The 26,903-nt window shown below is 36.9% G+C and overlaps 2 protein-coding genes across 20 annotated transcripts in view; one reads left to right on the forward strand and one right to left on the reverse strand.

Moving 5' to 3' along the window:
- epg5 (ectopic P-granules autophagy protein 5 homolog (C. elegans)) overlaps nucleotides 1-26,903 on the reverse strand; it is a 1,176,376-nt gene that overhangs the window by 111,208 nt on the left and 1,038,265 nt on the right. The window lies entirely within an intron of this gene.
- arid3c (AT rich interactive domain 3C (BRIGHT-like)) overlaps nucleotides 22,250-26,903 on the forward strand; it is a 225,781-nt gene continuing 221,127 nt past the window's right edge. For 13 of the 19 annotated variants that reach the window (XM_087252697.1, XM_087252701.1, XM_087252704.1 and 10 more), the window contains exons 1-2: nucleotides 22,250-22,354; nucleotides 26,437-26,593. The gene's annotated coding sequence lies outside the window, so the exon portion shown is untranslated. Of the gene's footprint in view, nucleotides 22,355-25,902; nucleotides 26,021-26,436; nucleotides 26,594-26,903 lie in introns of all 19 variants that reach the window. The other 6 variants (XM_087252706.1, XM_087252711.1, XM_087252699.1 and 3 more) reach the window with 1 other exon arrangement.

Consider the following 26,903-nt stretch of genomic DNA (forward strand, 5'->3'; position numbering starts at 1 on the left):
TTTGCAGTGCAGAATGGTTTGTTGAGCAAAGTTGGAACTAAACTCTATAAGATAGTTATTTTTCTGATCTAGCATTTCTAGAGGGATAGTGTTGTAAGGTTCTGAAAGAGTATCTGATTATCCATATCTTTATGCCCAGAGTGCATCTCCATCTTGTGATGTCTACTTCCGAAAGAATACCACACAATATATCACAAAATATCTCCAGCTGGTTTCTTCTTAAATATAATCAAATGGTCTTCAGAGTCTCCAGATCAAAAGCCAAAAGAGCAGCTTGTGGTTGTGCTGGAACAGGAGATTCACATCATGAATGTCATCAACCAAGTGTGAAATCTGAATCTCTGAGAATTTTTTTAAACACCTTGTTGAATTTTTGCCATGAACCATATTGGCAGACTTGAATGCAAACAGGATCCAATCCTGTATACTGTATGTACCTTAATTTGTCCTGTAAGTACCTAACGTGTACCTATAATTGGCCGACAAGTGTAGAAGGGAATCATTTTCACAAAATTTAATGTTGATCATTATTTACAACCAGAAGAGTCAAAGTGGATTCTAATCCTTTTTGTTTAAATATGACAGTGTGATGAATAATGTTTCGAAATGGTTTCATATGCGTTCTATTAGCGTTAAAACAAAAGCGTAACTTTGAAAGAACATTCTGGGAATGTTCCTTGTTAGCGCTGACGTCCTAATCCACTAATTCTAATTGCTGACTAATTCAGTTAGCAGTGAGAAGAAATGCAGGCAGTCAGTCACACTCTCATGCCGGGCCATTAAGTCATTCACTGCCCCGAGGCAAGCCTCGCTACACTTAATTAAGTCACAAGCCCCATTTATAACATTATTCTACACTTCACATTTCCATCTCTTTTAAAAAGTTTAATAAATGGAATATTTTGGATTTCAACAAACCCCTAACGACTTGGAGGGATTTTTAATGTGTCCTCCAGGGGAAAGGAGGCTGCGTCTGCTCTTCGAAGGTGAAAGGAAGTTTAGTGGAATGTCTGCTGCACAATTTGAAGTAATGGACTTGGGTCGTGTTATTATTTTGTTCCGAAAATCATTACTTTTACGATGTCACATTCTTCATTTTATTTGGACTCAAGTGGACTTAAATTTCTCTTTACTCCTGGTTGGGGCCTATTGGGTTACTGATTTGCACGTAGGTGTCAAATACAAATGCTGAGGGGAAACAGTCTTCTTAGCTTTGTATAAAAATCTCCATGAGTTTTACACATCTATTATGATTGAATTTTATAGCGTCTCGTTCAGCTGCTTTAAAAACATCTCTTACGCTTACTAGGTGTCAGTATCTCGAGTTTAGTTACTCAAATCAAATGCCTGCCGGTATGGACCGTTATTGAATGTTGGCCTGTGGACAACATGACTTCCAGACTTTAGGGCACAGTGCCTCTTCTAATCCCTATGAGGACTGTGGGTCCTATTAACCTGTCCCTGAGAGTTTGTTTTTACATGCATATGTGTTCGCTGCCATGGCCCCTTTTAAAAGGAAACAGGAATGTTGCCAAATGTGTTACCCCATACTGTAGATTGCTCTGAGAGGAAGAGGAACGAAACAACAGGGGGTGTCTGCTGTACAACAAGGCCAAACATCCAGCGCTGTCAGGGGGCGAATTGAAGAATGCACTCTGTATGCGTTAAATATTTTCAAAACATGAAACTCAACTCTTTAAAACATAGCTCGCGCCGTCTCCCCGGTACCTGTCTTTGCATATTTGCATTCCAGTCACATCAGGGAAAGAGTGCGCAAGTGAAAAGTCAAATATGTGTTCACATATTTTGATGACACAGAATTGCACCTCTGATATGCTGGGCACAAATTACATTTCTCCATTTATTTCTCCATTCATCAATCTATTTATGCATCAATTCATCCACCAATCCAACTTTTCATTTATCAACCGATCTAACATCATCTATTCATATATGTATTTACTGACCAATCCATCAATTAAACCATGTATCCACCCACTCATTTACTCATCCATTGATATATTCACCCCTTTATTTATCTATCCATCTGTTCATACATACATTTCTGAAAATGTACTGCTCTATACATCTCTGGAAAGCGCTAAATACGTCCCAGGAGCTACGTTTTTTGCAGTTTTTGTTTTCGCAAATCCACTAGAAACCGCTTCACGCCTGCTCACGCCTGCTCTTTTCGCATAAATCCACCAGAGGCCGCTGTGTACACATTTTCAGATTTCAAATTTCTCTCGGAAGTGCCATTCACGCCTGTTGTTCTCACGTAAATCCACCAGAGGCCACTGTGTACACTTATTTATATATCAAATTCTCTCGCGAATCCCGTTCGCACCTGCTCTTCTCAGGTAAATACACCAGAGGCCGCTCTTGACTGACTGACTGGTTGACTGACTCACTGACTGACTGACTGACTAACTGTTTGACTGACCCTCCCTCCTTCCCTAAACCCAACCGATAGTGTTTACAAAAATACTGATTAAGCACCCACACACTTCCCTGAACCCAACCGACAGTTTTGAAAAGCAATCCATAAAAAGAAAAGCCCTTGCTTGATTTTTACCACGTTTTTAGATTTTACCACATTCTCACCCATCTGCCCTTTCATCGATCCATTCAAACTGTTGATCTAGCATTTGTCTGTATATTCATCCATCCATCTATCAACCCATCCATCAATTGTTCCTACACTTCATCCATCAACCATCCTTTCATTCCATCCAAAATATCTTTGATCCAAAAAGTCCAGAAAGAACCAACACCATGTTTAAATGGCTTAATGTCTACACTATCTGATAAAAATCTTGTTATTAATCCCAGTTGTAAAAGCACCAAATAATAACTTGACTTCTAGTTGATCATTTGGAACAGTAGCAGAAGGTAGATTCTTTTGGTGAATCATCTGTTGAACTGCATCCCAATTGTCACAAATACTGCAGAAGACCTATTGAAACCTGCACGGACCCAAGATTCTCACAGAAATCGGTCAAGTCTGTTGAAGGAAAAGTCATGGTTTGGAGTTTTGGAGACACTCGGTATGTGGGCATGCAAAAGATCTGCAGAATGGATGGTAACATCAACAGTCTGAGGTATCAAGACATTTGTGCTGCCCATTACATGACAAACCACAGGAGAAGGCAAATTCTTCAGCAGGATAGCGCTCCTTCTTATACTTCAGCTTCCACATCAAAGTTCTTGAAAGCAAAGAAGGTCAAGGTGCTCCAGGATTGGCCAGCTCAGCCACCAGATATGAATATTATTGAGCATGTCTGGGGTAAGATGAAGGAGGAGGCATTAAAGACGAATCCAAATAATCTTAATGAATTCTGGGAGTCCTGCAAGAACACTTTCTTTGTCATTCCAGGCGACTTTATTAATAAGTTATTTGAGTCATTGCAGAGATGTATGGATGCAGTCTTCCAAGCTCATGGGAGTCATACACAATATTAATGCTTTTTCTACTGCACCATGACTTTATATTCGATACTGTACATTATTTCTGTTAAGTGACAAGACTTGCTCTAAGCAAAGTCAGACCTTAATTAAGACATGATTATATTTTATTTTGGCCACTTCTGATACCAAATGATCAACTAGAAGTCAAGTTATTATTTGCTGTTCCTAAAACTTGGATAGGCAATGACACTTTTGTCATGTAGTGTATTTAGTTATAGTGCTGTTTTATGTTCTATGATAAATGAATGAATTGTTTGCTTAATGTGTCATGAGACATTAGATGAATTTAGAGAACAAACAAAAAGGAGCAGCAGATCCAATCAGAACAGGTGCATCTCCCTCTTTTCATCTGCATTACACGCTTAGCTAGAAACCCTCTACAGAGACTTCTGTCACATTCATTTGTTTCTCTAAAATGTGTTGTTTTTAAACTTTAACAAAAGATCAATTCTGAAACAACATGACAGAATGCAGATAAAGCAAGAAAAATAGGACATCTCTGTTTTCTGAGCAAACATTTCATTGAAGGTTGGGTTTTTTGCAGTAGTCTTAAAGTGCCAAGCAGTCTCATGAAACTTGAGGGATTTCAGTTTTCATGTGTGTGCATTCATAACCTTTGAATTAGTCATGTCGTGGGACTGAAGCAATCTGAAAACTTACAAAATCACAGTTACATGAGTTTGTTGTTTTAATCCTTGAATATAGACTAATTGTGTGCTATGGTTGAATTTGTGAACACAACTAAATGTATAAAGACATTAAGTTTTATATACACTTTATTCTATACATACATTTTAGCAGTTATATGACATTTACTGCTGTTAAATAATTTAGGTACTGCATTTTCCTGATTACAATTTGTTTATTATAATCTGAATTGTGATGTGACATAATTCAAAGACAATTCGAAAGAGCATTCATCCAGAAATAAAAAGAAACATTTTTAAACATTACAACCATTAACAGAAACTTGAATAGTGAACAATGTAATTCTAAAAAAAAAGAAAACTAGAAAAATCAGTTGTTAATGTAATGTAATGTGTATTTATATAGCACATTTATTGTGTATGGCCATACACTCTAAGGGCTTCACAATCATGAGGGGGGTCTCTCCATGCCACCATCAGTGAACTACATCCACTTGGATGATGCGACAGCAGCCACAGGACAACGGTATCAGTGTGCTCACCACAGACCAGCCATATGGGGAGTGGAGAGACAGTAGCTATGTTTCTATCCAAAAATGCATATGAACTTTATGCGCAAAACTGGATTATAGCATAAAAGACATGCAAATAAAGCAGCGTTTCCATCCAACGAGTCAAAGTGAATAAAATCGTCACTTCCTGATTAAAAGGAACGAAATATCAACAGTAAAAAAAGAATTTGCTGCAGTAGGAGAGGCTGCATCAGTCTTTTCTTCATTTAATAAATGACTTGTGCCTCAGTAGGCAATCCTGACATGCAGTGAACGTGCGGTGGCATTTGAAAGTGTCAGACGCGGAGCACAGACGCTCTGGAGGTCATTAATAATATAATGACACTAATAGTTAAACGGTAAGGCGTTTTAGAATGACCAAAACAACATTTCAGATGTTTTACAATGTGTTCAGCCTGCTGGTTTGTCCATTCACACACATTTTTATCATCACATGATCTCATATACCAAAATGCCATGACCTTTTTTAACGCGCATGCTGAAATTTGTGCGGTGAAAGTTTTTCCATCCCATCTTTTCTTGTCGAATAAAAAGTTTATTATCGTAAGTTTTTATGCACATTTTTAAAATTTATGCACATCATGACATTTCCATCAAACGTTTTTTCATACCCAAAATGTGCATAAAAATAGGTGGATGGAAACATAGCTAGTGATACAGCCAATTCGGGGGATGGGGATGATTGGTAAGGGCCAATGGAGGGAACTTGGTCGAGACATCGGGGTTGCACCCCTACTCTTTACGAGAAGTGCCATGGGGATTTTAATAACCACAGAGAGTTAGGACCTCACTTTAATGTCTAATTCGAAAGACAGCGCCCACTGACAGTATAATCTCCCCTTTACCTCACTGGGGCATTAGGTCTCACACAGACCACAGGTTGAGTGCCCCCTGCTGCCCTAATTAACATCACTTCCAACAGCAACCTAGGGTTCCCACATGGTCTTCCATCCAGGTACTGACCAGGCTCAGCCCTGCTTAGCTTCAGTGAGTAACCAGTATTGGGCTACAAGATAACATGCCTGTGCCATTAACATCAACTGCTAAGTTCCTGTCTTCAGCAGTATGAAGGAAGAAGATTTGATTGGTTCTGAAGTTTCGACATGCCACAAATTAGTGATGTATGACTTCTTTCCCGCAAACTTTAAATGAGATTTAGAGGACAACTGTAAATTTATATCTAAAAACTGTGCAAATGATCCTGCATAATTAAACATCAAATTCCAAACAGCAAAAACTTTGAAAATACATATTTGGATTATTAATAATTCAGGCTTTGCTTAAAAAGTAGCATCCCCAATGATAATTTAACAACAAAAGTATTTGCCATTTTGAAATTATTGTGTTCCATCTCGATTTTTAGTGGTTTCAAGGAAGTAATAAATACAAGTAAATATCTTTCCATGGATTTGTCTGAGCGTAGAACAAAAGGAGCGACACATGTGTCTTTTCTGATTTGTGATGCTTCATGAGAAGCGTAAATGAACCAGAGAAAGCAGCTCCAGTCAACTCGGTCCAGCTCAAATAAAGTCTAATGATGAGGGCAATCTGGCTGTGAGGAGACAAGCTTGTCCAGACACATAAAACACTCTTATTAAGATATTTCACAGTAACACTGACACATATTTCAACTAAGAGAACAATTCCTGTTACTTTCCGTCTAGTTGACACAAAAAGACAAGTACATTACTTTCACAAGAGCAATCACAAGCATGACTTTACATGCTGTTTTAAAGGTAATTTAAGTTAATTTAGGCACGTACAGGGGGAAAATGAAATTTCTTTAAATGATGTGAAAATGAGTTCGAAAACAAATGATTTTATGCGTATTGCTGTCCTCTTATGTTTTCCAGTTTCTTCGGCAAATGTTTCATTGTGCTCATTCGTGACACAATGGCTGGGTGTGAAAATACATGATGGAGCCAAATGATGTTAAATGTCATCATGAGCACTTGGCTTCAAGTGAAGATGTCAAGATATCATGGCAACCCATTGTTTGTTTGACCCATATGTGAAAATGATCCTACCAGCTTTGGCTGAAACATTTTTTTAAGCTGATCCTGGTTGCAGTTAACCAAGCAAATACAAATCAAATTCTTGTTTCACATGCAATGTCATTTGATCTTATGTTGCCAAAGTATTCAAGCTATTAAATGTGTGAGAGCAGCACTGTTTGCTGTCATGACCTTCTGAGTTCCCATAGTTCTGTTTGAACGCACATCTGCAATTTCACATCGCCGTTCTTCTCACTGCACTCTTCAGTATGAATACACCAAACATAATCTGCTAGGAAATCTTAAGAAATGTCACAGTTGGCTTTCGCCAGGTCAGGACTGCAACCAGAACAAGTTTTCTAATGGTATTTATGACTTTCAGAAAACTAGTTGTCTGCTGTTGTGCAAAGGTCCAGTATTTCAAACCAATGGCATTGAACGCGTGACACTGGCGCCTTCAATGAAAAGCTTGGAAACATCTCTGTAGCTGTGGCCTTTCCAGTAACTATTGAGAAGTCTAGTGTTTGTTGACATTTCCCAGACGTTCGCTTTTTGTTGAATGTGTGTACATGTGCTCACCAGTGTGTGTCCAACAAAGTTCCTGAAAACAAGACAGGGCTAAATTAGGTCTAAAGGGGTTACGGCTCTAAACCTCCACTACATCTCATCTCATTAAAGAGTTACATGCCTTTGCTTATTGACTCTTGAAAGGAAAAAACAAATGTGTCTTTTATATGGTGAACTCGAATTGGAGTTTTTCCTCCTCATTCAATTTACACCTCAGGAAGACACTTTCATGAAGAAAGAGTTTGAATTAGGGCTTGGCAATTAAATCAGTATCTGTATTTATTGATATAAAAATCTTTATTTATTAACGATTAAAAAAAAAGTTTGTTGTGAAGCTTCGGTATGAAGACTATAGTTTTATTAAAATGTGGCTGCTGAGCGTGCGCCTTGGAAGCAATGCCAAGCTCAGGGTGTAAGTTTGCCATTTCCAGTGAAGGCATACGACTTGCACGACGCGCATATGGAAGCGACACGCACATGTTGTGCAAGCTGCGCACACATGACACATGCGCATTTTCCAGGTGCACCTAATTGAAAGTATCTCTACTTTTCCGAATGCTGCGAGCGCACTGCGATTCTTGTAAGTAGACCAATCTGCTTCAAACTTTGTATGGAATATACACATTTCAGTAATAACGGCAGACTAATTTCCTGAGACAAACACTGTGCATCCAAACACTGCAGTGCACTTTTCTCCATAAGCTTGTATCGGAGCTGCAGCAATGATTTGTCCTTTTGTCATTCTCTGAGAAAACGGTTAATGGTCTCCTAGTTACAGAAAGACGCCAGGGGAGCGTGATCATGTTTCTTCAGGTCATAATATCAACACATGCGAAAATGAGTGTTGCATAGCAGCACTGAGGAGATTGTAAATAAAGGATGTAAAGATGTCTCCAGAGTGGCTTTTTGGTTTCTTTTCTTGTGCATCCCAGCCACTAGCTCCCCATCTGAATGTTTTTTTAGCATAGTGGTAATGTTCAACTTCACAAGTTGTAATGTTGCAGTATGTATTTGAATAATGATAGTTGGTTCAATTTTCTTGAAAGCTCAGATTTGATTATCATAATTTGTTTAGTTTAGAAGAGTTTGAAGTTTACTGTATCATTGTTATTCTCACTTTATAGTTTTCTTATAGTTTACACTTTACCATTGCACGCACTTTGTATAGTTTTATTTATCTAATTTAAGTCTTTTTAACACTTATTTTATTTTAAAAAGATCAGATATTTTGTTCAAATATTTTGTTTTTGTTTTTGACTATTAGTAATGGTGGTAAATTAAAATAAAGTGGTTAAATAAAAAAACCCTAATATACCTAAATGTATTGTTAAAAAATATTTAATACTTATCAATACAGAATGATATAAAACATGATATCATACAATTTTTTTTTACAATATTGTATTACAATGTAGTATTTTTTAAATAAAAGTGATAAAAGACATTCAGTGGCAGAGCAATATATCATTATTTACATTCATTCATTCATTCATTCATTCATTCATTCAGCAGATGCCTTTAGCTAATTGAGGAATGCAGCAAGTGAATCATTACAAAGAGGCATACATTCATAAGTTTGAGATGTAACTTTGAAAAGTAAAGAGCTGTTTTTTTTTCATCCAGGATGCTGTCACAGATCAGCCAGGCTCTCTCACCTTCCAGTCACTATCCTCACAATACCCAGAATTCTAATTGGATTCCTCCAATCATCATTACGCGTTACCACAGCAGATCTCAATCCTTGTCCTCTGACCCCCACGCTATGCATATTTCTTTTACCGCTTCAGTGGTTTTTCCATTCCACCATAAGTGCCCTGAGCAGTACACATAGCAAGATATTCTGGTATGATATTCAAGATACGGCTTCAGTTCAAAAAATGTTTAATCCAGAGAGTAATGTGCACAAGACGTGACTTCTATGTTAATCACATGATTACAGTAAATAACTCTTCACACTTCAAAATAAGCTGTGTGGAGAAGGCTGACTACCTTCATGCTACATCAGGTCTCACACTATTTATCGATGTAGTCCAGTTTGGACTAATTCTTTCTCCATCTGTTCCCTCCAGTGTTCATGACCTACCTAAAAGGACAGAATCATTTCATTATCTATATTATCCTTCCGATCATCTGATCTAATAAGCCATACTTACCTGTTTGCTTGTTCTATCCCACTGTAAATAAACTGTTTCAGTGAACTTCATCCTCCAGAGTAGCTCTGTTGCAGAAGACTATAATGTCCAAGAAAAATGAGTGCCCTCAAGATTCCTTTCAGGAAATTGTAGACAATCTCAAACAAGCCTTTACAGCTCATGCTTACAGACCTCATTCCTTCTCAATCCTGTGGCCAATCCAGAGCCCTACCAGTGGCCAGTGTTCATTGGTTTTCGAGATGCAGCTTCACTGTTTCATTACCATAAAATCTTCAATATTATTTCCCTTGTGACAGAAGAAGCACTCCACTGGACAGAAACCATCTGATCTGGGTGCAAGGAGAACCTGCTACTCACTGAATAGTTTTGTTCCCCACTTTGGAAAGGTCTTTCTTCATTCTACAAATAAAGGATTGGTAAGTGATCAGCTTTAAAGCCTGAAACGGATTTTTCTGTGAAATATCTTCAAGCGGTGAACTACCATCAAGGTGTAAACCCCTAACTACTGCTGCATATCACCACACAGAGTGATAATATGAGATTAGAGAGATTCATTCCAACCTCAGTTGAAACCTCCAGTACAACAAAGAGATTTTGATGTTGCTCTCCTGCAAGCCAGAGCAGGATAGTGCTGAAGAACTAATGCAACTTTACCTTTCAGTGAGAGGCTGAGGAGGCTGGCCTAGAGTCTCTGTTTTTACTGTGTAGATAAAGGACATGCTTTGCTATCATGTACAATCAGTCTTCATCAGCCTGTGGTGAGTTATACATCTGCCAAATTACACTTTCTGTATAAGAACAGCTTTCTATCCCTTATGCTTCTATTTCCCTCTCAGCTCTCCCTGACAATGGGTCGGCCAGAACTTATTCGAGAATGTCTGCCACCAACTCAAACACCAAAAGATTACCATAAAAAACCTTTACCAAGCAGAATCTATAACTGGTAAGCCCTTCAGTCAGCAAGATATCTGCTACAAGGTTGGACCACTACTTCTCCAAGCTGGTGCTTGTCATGTCAAGAATGATTCTCTTTACTACTGAAAGTCTGGAGAAGTTCTGAGGTGTGACTTTCCACAATGCTTTTCAGTCCCTTCAACCATCCACCCATCTTTCCTGAACTGACCTTCTGTGGTATCTTGGTTGAAAGATCTCTAGTGAAACAGACTGTGAACACTTCTGATACACCCTCTTTACAGTGACATCTTCCGTTTAAAGAGAGTGACCCAGCTTCCAAAACATTGGCTTGAGACTGTTTAATTGACCCAATTCTGGGTGAATCTGTGCCCCAGGGCAAAATCTTCCCACTCTCCATGCCAGAACAAAAGGCCATAAACGGATATCTTAAGTAAGCACTCCATTAGGTATACATCCATCTATCTAAGACCCTTGCTGCATCGAGCTGCTTCTTCTGGCCAAGCAGGATGGAGGTTTGCAGCCCTGTATTGTTTATAGCATGGTTAAGTTTCAGTATCCACTATCCTTTATTTCAGACACTTTGAAGAAGCCTCCATATCCTCCAAATTAGACCTTCACCATGTCTACAACCTCATGCAAATACGCAAGGGGGGAGACTGGAAGATTGCTTCGGTCATGGCCATTGACCATTATGAATATTTAGTCATGACCTATAGATTGGTTAACTTTCTCCTTGTAGTCAAGGACTTCATTCATGAGGTGCACTGGAAGTTCATACATTTATATTGGTTTCAGAGCTTGAGCGAACATTGTCAACATGTTGCAAAGGTCCTTCAACATCAGAGAGTTTTTAACCTGTTCCTAAAGACCAAACCAAGAAATGTTCCTTCCACTTGTCATATGTGCATTTCCACTAGTTAGATTGACCCTTCATTATTTATGCCAGCAGTATTCAAATGGACATGGGCAATGACTGAGTAGCCAATACCTACTACCATTAAGGAACTACAATTACAATTTATTGAATTTACCATTTTTTTATTCATGGTTCAATTGTCTCATCACTTCTCTTAACCACTGGCACAAAAAGCTCCATGTGCTTGTTCATTGTCTCCTAATTAGGACCCTAAATAGATTAATTTCCTACGAATAAAAGTGAAATCCACTTTGTAAACATGCTGTAAACATTGTGTTTGGATTAATCAGTCAGAAGTTTTTATTCCAAATAAAAAGCCATTGGTTGTTGTAGCCATTGTGAGCTTGGACTTGATGCCAGATCCAACTGATAGCCATTGCAGAGAGCTCTCTTTGGCCTATTGATGTGATATTTTCCCAGGGATGTATCATAATCTACGATAAGGAGTGTTTTAAACATATTTGTAACTCTAAAGAGAAGGAAAAGGGACTCAAAGCTGATGATAGACTGGAGAATTCTATGTAGATTTCACATTGCAATAATAATTATGCGTGAGACCAGAGATCTGGTCTTGTTTATGTCTTGAAGTCAATCCTTAAAGAGTTATGCCTAGTTCACTCTACAGGGTTTTAAGCCACATTTAAGCCTGATTTGCAAGTTAATGAACTCACCAACAATCTGCGGGTTAAAAGAGCTGAGAAATCTTTATGTGTGAACAATGCATCAAAGAGGCTCATTGCACACCTTGTCTAAGATCTAGCATGCTAATGCCCTGTTTACACTAATAAGTTTTAGTTTAAAATGCACAAGTTTTGCGATGCCATCCATCCACACAACACTGGAATTGTCAAAGATCTAGCCTGCTAATGCCCTGTTTAAACTAATAAGTTTTAGTTTAAAATGCATAAGTTTTGCGATGCCATCCATCCACACAACGCTGAACTTTTTGAAAATGCTGAAGAGGCCTTTTTGGTTTTAAAACGCTGCTGCTCCATGTCAATGTGGATGGGAAAAAACAGAGACATCTGAAAACATCTGATTTGAGCTTTTTCCTCAAAACTAACTAGCCTACATACAGTTCAGTCTTGCTTCCTCTTCTTGTAAGTTCAGACTTCGCAAGTTTAAAATGGAAAACAAACTTCTGAAGACACGTCGGGTAATTCTTCAAAGGGAACAGTGTACTTTATAACCTCATTCACATCACCTTGCCTTGCATGTTGTTTCACTTTCTTAGCAATAATATTTTTATTTTGATAATAGCAACTTAACAGACACCAAAAATGTTGATGAATCCTGTAAGCTACATATTTATATGACAGTCATCTTCAAGGTATGCATTTTTATTAAAAAATGGAGCCTATAACATAACTGCCTCCTTTCATTTTCTTTGAAAATTACGAAACATACCCCCTCTTTAATTGAATATCAGTTTTAATAATCAATAATGGCCATTATAAAAGTTTAACGTACAATAAGTTTATACAATATAGGAAATAAATGCAAGCAATTAGTCAAACGTGCAGAATCAGTGTGTTACATTAATGGTTACATTAATATTTGAACTTTTTTTGCGCTCAGCAACGTGTGTGTGGTCACGTGATGTGCATTTTTCAGTGGTGTAGCGTAAATGGAGAGTTGTTTAGAAATGCTGGGTGAAACGCCAGTGTGGATGTTAATCGTTTTCATTTTAAAATGCCGTTTTACAAATAAAACGTATTAGTGTTAACTGGGCCTAAATATTTCGGACCAGTAGGCTGAATCGACCCCACGTGAGTTCAGATGTTGTGACAAGCTGCAGCCAATGAGAAAGCAAGCCATTAGCTGACCGGATGTTGTGTTCACAAGCTCAAAAGAAATGTCTGGGATTGGCTGGAACGGTCATCAGTGCAGTCGTTTCACAAATCAGGTAGTCTGAAAGGCACAGCAATATGTCAATGTTTAAAGTCATGTAGGCTGTATTGAATACAGATATATTATTGTCAAACGATTAAAGTGGTGCTAAACTGAATGATAATTCTAAATTTGGACTGAAACACTGTAGTTGTGTGCCTGAATTAACCAAAGTTAACAAATAGAGTGAATCAGTGCCTTTTTTCGAATTCTAGACTAAAGCTGTGTCCGAAATTGTATACTTCTATACTATATAGTACACTTAAAACCGTATGTGAGCAGAGTAGTATGTCTGAATTTATAGAATTTAAAAAACATAGGCGAGATTCTGAAGTGCAAATCTGATGAATGTTACGCTTTCCAATGATACACTGCGAGAGAATACATGAATAGGACGCTGGCAGATCAATAGTATGTCCGAGTTCTATTTATACTGCTCACATTCATACTGCTAAAGCATACTTAAGGGTTGAGTAGTAAATTAAATTTCAAATGCAGTTTGAATTAGGGGACAGTCTATAAAAGAAACTGGTTTTGGACACAACAGTGAGAAAAAAGACCCTATTTATACCTGATATTAAGAGTGAATCACAATTAGATGAGTAAGTCACATTCCCATTTGCAACCTTTCAATGAACTTTTGACAATTTTCTGAAGGAAGGTTTTTCCTGATCTTTTTGTGAAATTGAAATATTGTGAAATAAACTGCAAATAACAAATGAAATGAATACAGAATACAGCTGCGACTTTTGTTTCTGCTCCAGCAGCAGACATCAAACATAAATGTTAAATACTGTGGGTTTGTGTTAGAATCAGAACATCACGTCCCGTAATGTTTAAAAATGCGGTTGTAACCACATGAACGTTTCATTGTGAAACCAATCTGATTAATTGTGAGTTCAATACTTGGCAAATTTTACAAAATAAATATAATACTGTTCAGTTAATGTGAGTATTCATCATCATCATCATTTTTACTACAACTACTAGTAGTTTTGTTGTTATTGTTGTTATTCAAACCCATCTTATGGCATTCCTGCCAACGATGACACTATCAACCCATCTAGAACAACTAAACAAATGAAATGGTTTTGTTCTAGAGAGATCAGATTTCCAAAAATCGGACAAACAAACAGAAACTGCTATTACAGGCTTCCGTGATTTGCTATATTTCCAAACTTTCAAAAGCAAAACAAACATAGTGAACCCATGGACAGTGTCTGCTACAGTGTGACGATGGGAATGGGTCTGATAAGCACACTCTCTCCCTCTCTCTCTCCTTCTCTCTCTCTCTCTCTCTCTCTCTCTCTCTCTCTCTCTCTCTCTCTTTCTATGCCCTCAGCCCCTGTGGAGTACCAGCATCCCCCACACAGTAGAGTCTGAACATGTCGAGTGATTGAAAGCATGTACCTCTATTTAAACAGGTCAGAGAGCGGAGCGAGTTTGGCTTTTAACTCTCAATATCACAAAAAATAAGTATGAGTTAGATAAAGGCATCAAACCAAAAGACTGCACTGTAAAAAAACAAATCTGTAAAAAAGCTGAGATTGAATTACAGAAATTTACTAGATATTTCAATTAAAGTACATTTCTGTCATTTAATGTCTGTTATTTTACAATAAATTTCTGTAATTTAACTGTTATTTTACTTTTTTTTTGCCAACCCAGCTGCGTAAAATTCTGTAAAATTACAGGTTTTTTTTTACAGCGTCTACATATATATCTGTACATTGAAGACATTTTGAGACAAAAAATAATGTATTTTTATTTATTTATTAATCAATATTATTATTATAAATATTTAATTGTTTACTATTTTTACAGAACACAAATTAAAATGTCACATTCGCTTAAAATTTCAATACTGTAATGACAATAGTTTTTATACCAAACATATAATGTCAGGTATATTTAAAACAAGAATATTTTGCTGACACATAATACAAATTTTTGTTTTGATTTCACAGTATTTCTCTGTTTCAATCGGGAGATCACAATAATCCTCCCCAAAAAAGCCAAAGCCACACAAACCCTACCAGATTACTGTTGTGTTTGCGAAAAGGAAAAACACTAAACACATGCAGTCATTCCGATATTTTTTCTTTTTACTTGACTGGTCTGCAGTAATAAAAACAGAAAATGCATTAGAAACACACAGATGGCCAACCAAAAAGTAATTCACGATTATACAAAGAGTGGCAAACACAAAATGCATACATTCCTTATATCTGAGTCCCATCTAACACTCAACACACTACAATTATATAGTATAAATACAGCACTACAACATACAAAAGAGGGAAATCGACTTAGAATGTCACTTAGCAGTTAAATAATGATTTGATCAGCTGTAGTTAGAAATTACACCATCGATGCACTGTCTCTCAGAAGTTATAAGAAGTTTAAACTAGGCACTGTCTTTATAAATAAATCGCATAGTTGCATTCTAAACAACTACATTCTCGACTAAAAAAGCCTCAAAAGTACATTATGTTGCCCAACAGCAGCAATATTTGTCAAACTGTAATGTGCCCTCTGCTTCTTGCTGTATGTGGGGGAGTAATACACAAGGGTGAAGGGTAAAGAAGCTGGACAAGTGCTGCTATTTGCAGAATATTACACAGCTATCAGCCAATCAGATTCAATTAAACAGAACTGTTAAGCCTTTAAATGTCAAAATAAGCAGTATAGAAGTTTCTTAAAAAATATCTAGTAAAATATTATTTACTGTCATCATGGCAAAGATAAAATAAATTAGTTATTAGAAAATAGTTATTAAAACTATTATGTTTAGACATGCGTTGAAAAAAACCTTCTCTCCGTTAAATTGGGGGAAAAAATAAACAAAGCGACTAATAATTCAGGTGGGCAAAAAAAATCTGACTTCAATTATATATATATTATTTTCCCCCCTAATCCAGAACTTGACAAATGATTTATCATGTGAACTTTGATGTGGAACAGTAACTAAAAGGGAGCATCACATTTATCTATATGTCAAACAAAAATACAGAAAAAACTAAATATGCCTGCATATTCACTTCCAGTAGACTGGAAAAACCAAGCCAAACAAAATCAATATGAATGTGCTTTTAGTCCTAGTAGCAGTATTTCAATTTAATAGGACTCCTTCTGAAAAGGATGTTGCCTCTAATAAAGCTTCCCTTGTGATCATTTGTGCAAAGCAGCTCATGCCAAGACTCGGATACACCCGCTTCATTGCCTGTATTAAATAGTTCCTTGTTAACAAAGCCACAGAACAATGTTGATGAGGACCCTTAACATTTCTGTTTTTAAAGAATTTAATTTTGGGATGAAAAAGGGGGGAAATAAAGAACAGGAAGAATTTGCCTGTTTTTTTTATAAACCTCTACAAAAGACTGTGGGAAACACTGTCTTTTTTGGTTTGAAAAAGACAGTGAAGTACTTATTGACCTGCTTAATGTAGACTTGCACAGCATCACTACAAGTATATTAGAGATATGACAATTTCTTTGTGTGAGTGTTGAATATTAATTTGATTGCAAAGACATGCTGTGAATAGCCTCAGTCTCGAGAGTTTTGCACAGAGAGCAGATTGTCTCACTTAGCTTTTAGTGTGAGTGACGCAACATAGGGCAGTGAACATCTTGCCCTCATTATGATTATTGTTATTATTTCCTCTCAAAGTGCTTTTAATAAAAGTCAGATGTGCCCCTAAGAACAGGTACTGCCATCATAGGCTCTTTCATTGTATTTGTTTTATTTCCCTGATGATCTCACAAACCGCTGGCATTCAGTGGACGTGTGCGCTCTGATCGGCCGAAGCGTTAGGCACCTGTGTCGATGATTGATCTCATTCAAATACTATTCTGGCCAAGTGATTATGAGGTGACTACTCAGTTTTCTATATGTTGTTAAATACATTAAGTGTTTTATACCGTCATTTTAGGGTAAGACAGTTTGATCATGGTGACTGCTGGACTGTGTGTCCTTGGATGACCAGCTTTGAATTCAGTAATTCAGTCTTTTCTGTGGTTAAATATTAAGCTGTAAATTTAAAAGGTTAAAAAGTATAAATGCCACTGTTTTTGAATGATTTTGTTGGATGTATGTATGAAGTTCCTGTCCAATTTTCTAAAGTGTCCCCTTGCAGATTAATTAAGTGTACTTGATTACATTAATTAGGAAGATGGTCATCAAACTTTAAGAACCAGCCTGTTTGAGCTGTTTAATATTTTGTTCTTGACTCTATACAGAATAATGCAATGATATTCATGCATTTTAACTGTGACATAAACCGTGATTTAAACCACCAAGGCCTAATCCCAATTTTATTTTTGTACCTCTTCCCCTTCCCCTTGGGGGAAGGGGAAGGGCTTTAAAATTTACCCCTAAGAAATGGGACAGCACTACAACACCTGCAAACATGATCATTTGTCATTGCAATCTCTTGGTTCATATGAGACCAATGACGGCGGCAGCTGTAGTTGTTCCAGTTGTATTAATTTTTTGGCAATTATCATCAGGAAATCATTGAAGGCAATGATATCATGTTGTCATAATGATATAATGTGCCAATAAGATCTGTGCATCTATACCCTGGCCATATTCACACACTGTATGTAAACACAATAAAATAACATTAGCAATAACATTATACCAGACACTGTAAAAAGGTCATTGTAAGCCACTAGACTGGTTTAATAGGGGATTTGAGTGTCATCGAGTTTCAGATGTGAAAGTATGTTGTGGGACTGCTATACAGGAGTTAATATTAGGGATTATAGTAAGTAAAATTTAGCGGTTTTTATTTTAACGTTAGCGTTTTTTTTTTGTTTTTTTTTAAAGCATGATGGTAAAAGACAAACAGTGTTATGAATATATTAAAACAGATGTTTGTTTGTCATAAAGAGTTGTAATAATGACAAAAATATTCATTTGTGCATCTTCTGACTTCCGTGTGCAGCCATGCTACCATTGTAGAGGGTGTATTCTGGGAAATTTTCTTACCCCTCGGTTTCGAGTGTGACTCTGAAAAATCTAAAGGGCTTTTGAGGGCTATAGCCCTTTCCCCTAGCCCTACACTTTCAAGCTAAAGAAAATTGGGACACCCCTACCTCTTCACGTAAACGCGCAAGACAATGGATAGGGGTATAAGGGGGAAGGGCTAAGGGGTAGAATTAGGATTGAGTTTAAATTTATTATTATGTCAAATTGAAATGAAAACATTCACAGTTTTGCTTGGTAATATATAGTGTCTAATAGGGGGAATATGCATACAAAGGTGGAAATATTTTTCTTAGAAATTTTGAAGAAGTTTAATATACAGGTGATGAAAAAACAACTATGAATTACTGTATTAAGCATGTCAGGCCAAGTAGAAACCCTATATTTAGTTCACTACTGCCCAGTTTATTGTCTTAAATACAGAGTTTCTACATGGCCTGGCATGTCTTATTGCACTTGTTAGACAAGGATTTTGTAGATTTTAGGCATTTTGGAGAACTTTTGGTAGCCTCATTGAAAGCCCCAAGATGTTGGATAGCAATTTTGCTAACTCTGATACAAAAATTGGCATAGTATTATTTTGTGTCCCAGATTCTTAATGCACTTACGTGCATTTTATATACCAAGGTTACAAACAGACACACACACACACACACACACACACACACACACACACACACACACACACACACACACACACACACATACACACACACACACACACATCCACCAACAACATGTAGATTTTCCAGCCTGATTTCATGGAAAAATGTACCCGCATCTTAAAATTTGAATTTTATTGCCTGTCATTGGATTTTGTGATATTAAATGTTAAATTAAATATGCAGTTAAATATTTACATTTGATATGTTTACTATGTACAACACTTATGTAACATTGATGTAGCATTTTTCCGATTTAGATCATGTGGATGCACATTTATCTAAAGCTTTTTTGTATCAAAACTTTCAAAAAGGAATCTCTTTTGACGTTTGTTTGAAATAAATCTGGAAAAATGGGCAGTGGTTTGCAATACTTTCAGAGCTTTGTACAACACCCCGAGGAACATTTAGAATAAAGCAAGCGAGAATGATGTGATTTCACGTCAGGCAGTGTCAACTGGTTTATAGAGTAGAAATACTTGGAGCTCTGGATTGCATTCAAACACATGTGGGGCTATGCAGTAACTACTGCGCTCATTGCTGGATCATGACTAAACCAGAGCAATCGTCCCTCAAATGGAGTGTGTTGTCAACAGAAACATTAGCCTGCTCTACCACTACCCATGTTGCTGTAAACACAGATTGTTTCTAGCTAATCATTGCGGAAACAAATTTATCCCACGTGGAGGTAATCGGTTTAATAAAGAGCATTCGTCCGGAGGCCATTAATAAATGCAAACCGTGCACATCTGGAACTGATCCTGAGCTGAGATAATCCAAGTCTGACGCTTCTTTGGTCCACCTGTAGTCCGGCAAGGCACAGGTTGTGTATGAACGGTGTGTTTGTGAGCAAGGCCGTACACCCACAAGCATTATGTCGTGAGTCCTCTCTAAACTATTTGCCTTTTTCTTGACAATGGAGCTCTTTATGACTCTCAATAGATGTTTCGTAGCCCAGCACTGAGTCCCCCTGTGGTTTTATGGAAACAAAGTTTACGAAACAGGGGCATATGTTTCAGCTCTAAAGCTGCATTACACATGGGCGAAAGTGATCTTGATGATAGACACGTGGTATAGAAACACTCCCTTTAGTATTAGTTAAATATTGACTAGATACTCAGCAATAAGAACTGCCTAACGAGAGCTTCTTTTGTCTAACCGGCCAATAAAACACATTTAAAAGGATTTCCTGAGGGTTTCAAGGTTTTACAAACCTGACAAGTATTGTAATAGCTTTTCACTGAGAGGAAATGTAGCATATCTCTTACCGAGAAGCTGCTGTTCAGGATCACAATTCAGCCCTTAGTTTTATATGGGAGGGCACATATTATATGTCAGGATCGTAATGAAATGCTGCCTGGAAACAAGGTTATTGCAGGTTTCAGACAAGACAAACTAATTAAACAAGGACGGGAAAGGAGCTGTTTGATTTGTGATGGCAACATCACGCCGAACATTCTTGCAGTTGAACATTACTGGAACTAAGCAGTGCAAACCTGAGGTCTTCATGTTAGTTCACAGCTAATTGCCATTCTTGTTGTCTAAGTAACCGGTCAACAACGCAGTGTTCAGTGTTTTAACATACTGCACAGTATCCTTGGAAGCAGATTGGGATGAAATCTGTGAAGAGTCTGTAAAAAAAAACAGTGATCAAATGCAAAAAAGGTCTAAAATTTCACAAATTAACTGCAACTTTATGAAGTACTTTTCCTGGTTTTGCTTTATCAGGACATGGAACAATAGCTTTCATTCGAGTCTTGATTCTTCACCTGACACTTTATTTTTTAAAGACTGGTTATACATGTCAATGTTAATATACAATAGCCTTTGGTAAAATCCTGGTTTGTATGCAGCATTGTGTGTGCTTAAGACTCTTAGCACTACATTTCACTTTGATTTACCACACATGAGTAGTCTACCACACAAAACACCAAGCGCACCATTTTAATAAATCAAAAATAATTACACATAAAACTATATGCAAATATGATTTGAGTAGAAAATAAATAGAGAATAAATCTCTGGATGCAAACCCAGTTGACAGTGACAGCTAAATGCAATAGCTAATTAATTTTTCTTTGCTATTTTTCTGGTTGGCATGAATCTCCAAGCGAATAGTCTAATGCAACGGTTCTCAAACTTTTTTCACTAAGTACCACCTCAGAAAAAAATGTCTCTCCAAGTACCACCATAATATGTTGAAATGCAGTAGCATAGTAGGCTTAATTAAGCAGCCAAAGCTCGGCACAGTTCAAAAATGAGGCAGATTAATTTCTATTATTATGAATATTTATTATTGTCAGCCTTTTTAAACATAATAAATAGCTTGAACATTAACACTACACTATGCTTACAGGTTAAAAAAAATGTGCTTCTAAAAGTTAATTAAAATGGCACTGTTCTTAAAAAGTAAAAAGAAAACTGCTGTATTTAAACGTAAAGTATTAACATATAGCTATTTGTGATCATATTCATATATAAAATGTTTTTGAAAAAAAATTGAAATAGATATTGCATGTGATTTATTTGTATATCTTTGAAATCTAAACATTAACCTTAAATGTATGATTTGGATTTACATATTTAATTTAGCAATTAGATCTGCTTACTGCATGTTATAGGCTTTGTGTGTCACAAAAGAAAGTCATTAAACCATACCTGTCAATTTTGGGATATAAAAATACAGGATACGCCCCTAACAACCGTTACAAATATGGGGAGGGGATTAGCTTCAAATGATAGAATACATAACAAACAATAGAAAATTGAAAATAAAATAAAAGGTTTAGCTTATTAAAATCAATTTCCTGATCACATTGTTGTTATCGTACGCATCAAAGGGCTAAAAGTGTATTCTTTTTTTACTTCAATTATTCAGCAATTCCTCCGTGTACAACTAGTGGTACATGTATCACAGTTTGAGAACCACTGGTCTAATGAATGCACTGACAAAGTTAGATGTTCAAGGTCAGGATTTATATAAAAATAATATTTTTTATTTTCCAGTTTACATATCATGCCTTTTCACCTTTTAACATTTGTTATCCAGTTATGTATATAAGGTTTTCCCTACCAATCCAAAGACAAGCAGTACAGGTGAATGAGTAAGCTAAAATTGTGTGTGTAGTGTATGTGTGTGAATGCAAGTGCATGAGTGTTTCATATCATGCATATGCTGGATGAGTTGGCGGTTTATTCTGCTGTGGCGACCCCAGATTATTATATATTTATATATTATAAAGAAAATTTATATATATATATATATATATATATATATATATATATATATATATATATATATATATATATATATATATATATATATATATATATATATATATGAACAAATGATAAACAATTAATGAAAAAAATGCAATTTTTTTGAAGGATGTATTGCGCGGGAAATTGCATATTTGCGACATTCGTCTGTACGTCACATCATTACGGTAAAGAGTAACGTTAGCGGTAGCTCCGACGTCTACCTCACTTCTGTTGTGTTGTAGTTGTGTTTGTTGTCTGGAAAAAGTCGACCACAGCTCTTTTAAAACAGCAACACGAAGGCGAATTATCGTATTTAACTGGTAAGAATCAGTTAACTAATTTATTTGTCTCTGCTCTGAAGAGATGCTATGTAGTTATATGCTAACCGCATCTATTGTTATTGAAGTAAACAAGCAAACCCGAAGCACACCTTTAAACATATTAACGTTACTCTCGCGAAATTTTAACTAACCCAAAATAGATTTTAATGACTCTAATGAGTTTTTTATTCATGTTAAAGTGATAGCATTCAATAATGCTAAAGTATGTGAATCGTCAATCCAGAGAATGACCTTATTGAACAACAGATAACGTTACATGTTTTATTTTAAATTCTGTGCCAATAACGTTACCAGCAGACTGAAATGAAGCAAAATACATTCAACAAGTAATTTTGCTTACCTTCATGAGTTTATTTCAATACAGCACAATACATAACTTGAGATAGTTATTTTAATACGTTAATGTTAAGGGATAGTTCCCTCAAAAATGAAGATGTGTGTTCTTTTAAGTTATGCATTCTCAGGTTATTCAAGGTCACTTTTCACGTTTTTCACTTTCTTCAGCAGATCAATAAAGAAGATATGAAGGACAGTCAACTAAAAATCTTAATTAATTCAGAGAAAAAAACACACACTTTTATCTAGAATAGTTTTAGAGTAAAAATGTCAGGTTTTATGTTTAATTAGACCAACTGGTTATTCTACAGGCTGCACGCAGTGGCTAGCACGTTCGCCTCAGCTGGGTCAGTTGGTGTTTCTGCGTGATTGCATGTTTCCCTGTTTTTTTTTTTTTTTTGAGCGCTCTGGTTTCCCCCACAACACTCCCAAAATTGCGTGAGCTGTATAGTTGTGTCGCCCCTCCATAGTTAAAGACAATTTTACCAACAGGACCGAGAATGAGGAGAAGTCACTTGACAGGCTGTCCTTGCCGCTTTAAAGAGTCGTTTGGCATCTGAGGCCACAGGCTTTCAGGCAGATGGACCTGGTTATTGCACGGTCAGATTGTTTCAACACTGATGATGTGTGACCACATAACGTTCTACATCTGCCTCGATTTGTTTATATCAAAGATGTCACATTTTTTTGTTGCCGAGTGCTAAAGCCATAATTCTGCTCCTCAGAAGAAAACAGACGAGAGCATCAAATACTTCTTTTGTTTTCAGCTACACAATCTGTCAGCTTTTCAAGTGGGTGAAACAGTCTCATTAAATTACATGCTTTCCTACTCGATGTGTCAGATATTTATTCACGCAGCTAACAAACCACTTAGAGCTAAGAGTCTGTATGATTTATCTCCCTCTTATGGATATTAAGGGGATCTGGCATCATTCGGTAACGCACATGGTCTCCCTCTTGATGCTTTTCTACAACATCATTTTGGGACTCAAGCTAAAAGCTTCCTAATTATGATTAAGATGTAAATCAATGTGGCAGCGGAGGAGATGAAGACTGTTTATGTTTTATAGTCATACCTGGGCTGAATATGAAGCATGACAGCTGTGGATAACTGCTTTCTGCTACAAGAATCTTTGTAAAATGAAAGATGTATTTATATTGATTTATTCAATTTGAACACGCATAAATACAGACAAGTTTTAGTTATTAAATGAAACAATTTGTAAATCCAAATAAACCACATCCACATGCTTCAATCCAAATTAATAAATAATTGATTACTTTGGGGAAACTGCAGGGTTGAGCACCATGTTGAAAGCACAACTTTGATTTCAGTCGTTCTTCAGTTTCCAGGGGCCTCATTTATCAACACTGCGTACACACAAAAACTTTGCGTACGCCAGGTTTCACGCTCAGAATCGCTCACGTTTGGATTTACTAACAATGAACTGAACGTGGGAATGTGCGCAGGTTCACGGCAGCTTTCTGGCAGGCGTACGCACATTTTTTGTGCGTGTCTGTTTTATTTCCATTGGCGACTCCTAGAGGCAGTTGTGTTAAATTCCTCTCTACAAAGTGTCTGAGCCTTGCAATGGCAGCTGTATGAGACGGGTTCAGCAGGTATATAAGGTTTCCATACCATACATTTGACCAGCCAAACATTAAAGCACAATTTGCAGCAGTCGCCTGTTTTCCCAATGTAATCTGAGCGATCTACCGCACGCACATTGCTATAAAGACACTATCTGAAGATGAATTTGCATGCGTGAATCAGAAACATTTCCATTCAATAAATGTGCAAATAAAATATGATGCTTATTGATATGAACTTATTGATGATTCCTACTTGTCTTTCTCGTGATAAATAGTAGGCAAAATCTGATATGGTGCGGGGGAAAAAACAAGAAAGAAATCATTAGACGCTGGATTCGAGTCGAGTTCATGCTCGAACGGAACTATTCATGATTACATGCGTCTTACAAGGTGCGCCACTGAGACTGGTAAGGGTTCCGCAACATTTTACAAATATAAACCACACTATTTCTATCTCTAATGCACTCAGTGCGATATGTTCAGACCCAAGTGTGTTAACCGCATCAGTTAAACTCTCCCACTCTATTTTTTTCTTTTGTTGTTAATTCCGGAGAACAAACTTGCAAATAACACCGCTTTTCTCCGGTCTACCTCCGAAAGCAGCACCTCCAATTCACATTCTGTTCAAAGTTTCTCTTTTTGCTTGCTTTTTCCATTGCTTTTTCGTTGGGTTTTGCCATTAGCATAGTCATTAGCATATTCATACAGGGGAGGAGGCAGGGAGGGGTTTTGTGCTCGTGCATGTTGCGCTCAGTTTCACGTTCATTCGGATGTACAAAAGAATATGCGTGAGATTCGGCGTACGCAGTGTTTCATACATCTGAATTTTTTTCTGCGTACGCACATTTACAGCTTTGTGCGTACGCAATGTTTTAGTAAGATTTCCAGGCAAGTCTTCGTACATGAGGCCCCAGCTCACCATTATATGTGATTAAACCTTTTTTATTTAACACATTTTGTAAAATTTTATAATGAGCTGGTCAACATTCATTCATTCATTCATTTTGTTTTTGGTTTAGTCACTTTATTAATTCAGGGTCACCACAGTGAAATGATCCGCCAACTTATCCAGCATATGTTTTACGCAGCGGATGCCCTTGCTTACAGCTGCAACCCATCTCTGGGAAACATCCATACACACTCATACACTACGCATGTCTTTGGACTGTGGGAGAACCCGGAGCACTCGGAGGAAACCTACGCGAATGGAGGGGGAACATGCAAATTCCACACAGAAATGCCAACTGACCCAGCCGAGGCTCGAACCAGCAACCTTCTTGCTGTGAGGCGACAGCACTACCTACTACGCCACTACGCCACTACACCACTACCTTGTCAACATTTAATCTTTATTTTTAAAGTAAAGAATCTTAAAATAAATAATTTGCACTTTTAGAAAAAAATATTTAAGTGTTTTTCATAATAAAAGATATAATAAGCAGTATCTCTTCTAAATAAAATTACTCTTGGATATCCTGTAAATCCTGTACATAATATTATATCATATAAACAGTGCATTTCTTACATCTATATTGACATCAATATATATTTTTATGTAAATACCAATTTTAATGTAATGTAAAATATGCTCTCTCAAGGCATCTATGGCACAGCTTCCGATCATCGTCAGTAGTGCAAAGTAAGGCTCAAGAATAGGTCAATCGTCCTACTTGATCAGAGATCAGATGTGGCTGCAAACCCTTGACTCGAGACATGGTAGGAACAGTAATTCAAAAAAATTGACCTGGAAAAATTAGATTAATTATAGGTTCTGATCATTTTGATTACTTTTCGATTAATCGCCCAGCCCTATGTTAATTTATGAAAATAATATATAATTCTCCCTCTAGTTTAATGCATCAAAATCCCTTTTTACGCTAAACACTTTTTGTAAAATCAAAATCTCTCAACATTTACACTTTTTTGCATGTTTTCTATTCCCCCACCCCTCACAGCAGAATATAAGCATGTGCATTTATGGTGTTGGTACATATACATTAAGTGGGAGTACACCAACAGTAGAGACAGAAGGATCCCAGAAAATGCTGTTAGCACATCTGTCAGCAATATTTCACACCTGTACCCTTTTTTATAAATCTGTCACCATTTGATTTTCTTTTTTTGCTTTACAGAATGTAAATGGGAAGATTTAGAGGGCTGTGACACTTTCTGTAAGCAAGTGAGAGAGGTGAAAGCGGATTTCAGCACCTTCTGCAATTACCACCTTTTCCTGGAAGTGCTTATAGCTCTAAAGGTTGGAGAGCTCTCAGAGATGCATTAATTCTGGAGGTGAGTTCAGGTGCTCGAATCTGGATGTCTGTGTTAAGAGCTGCTTGAGGTTATAAATTAAACATGAGCGCTGCTAGTCTGGCCTTGGTCCAGAAATCTGCAGGACACAAAAACCCTGCTGATGTCCTATGCAGTGTCCTGTGGATAAATGACTACTTAACCACAAATCTCAGCTAACTGATGACATTTTCAAAACAAATGATATTGTACCATCTTTTTTACATGAGGCAGGCACATTCTTTCACCGACTAAATTAAATGTCCGAAATAGTGATTGTTAATTAGAATTTTTGAAGTGGAGAGACCATTAT

The sequence above is a fragment of the Danio rerio genome, chromosome 5 (assembly GCF_052040795.2).
Source record: "Danio rerio strain M-AB ecotype USA chromosome 5, GRCz13ab, whole genome shotgun sequence".
NCBI lineage: Eukaryota > Metazoa > Chordata > Actinopteri > Cypriniformes > Danionidae > Danio > Danio rerio.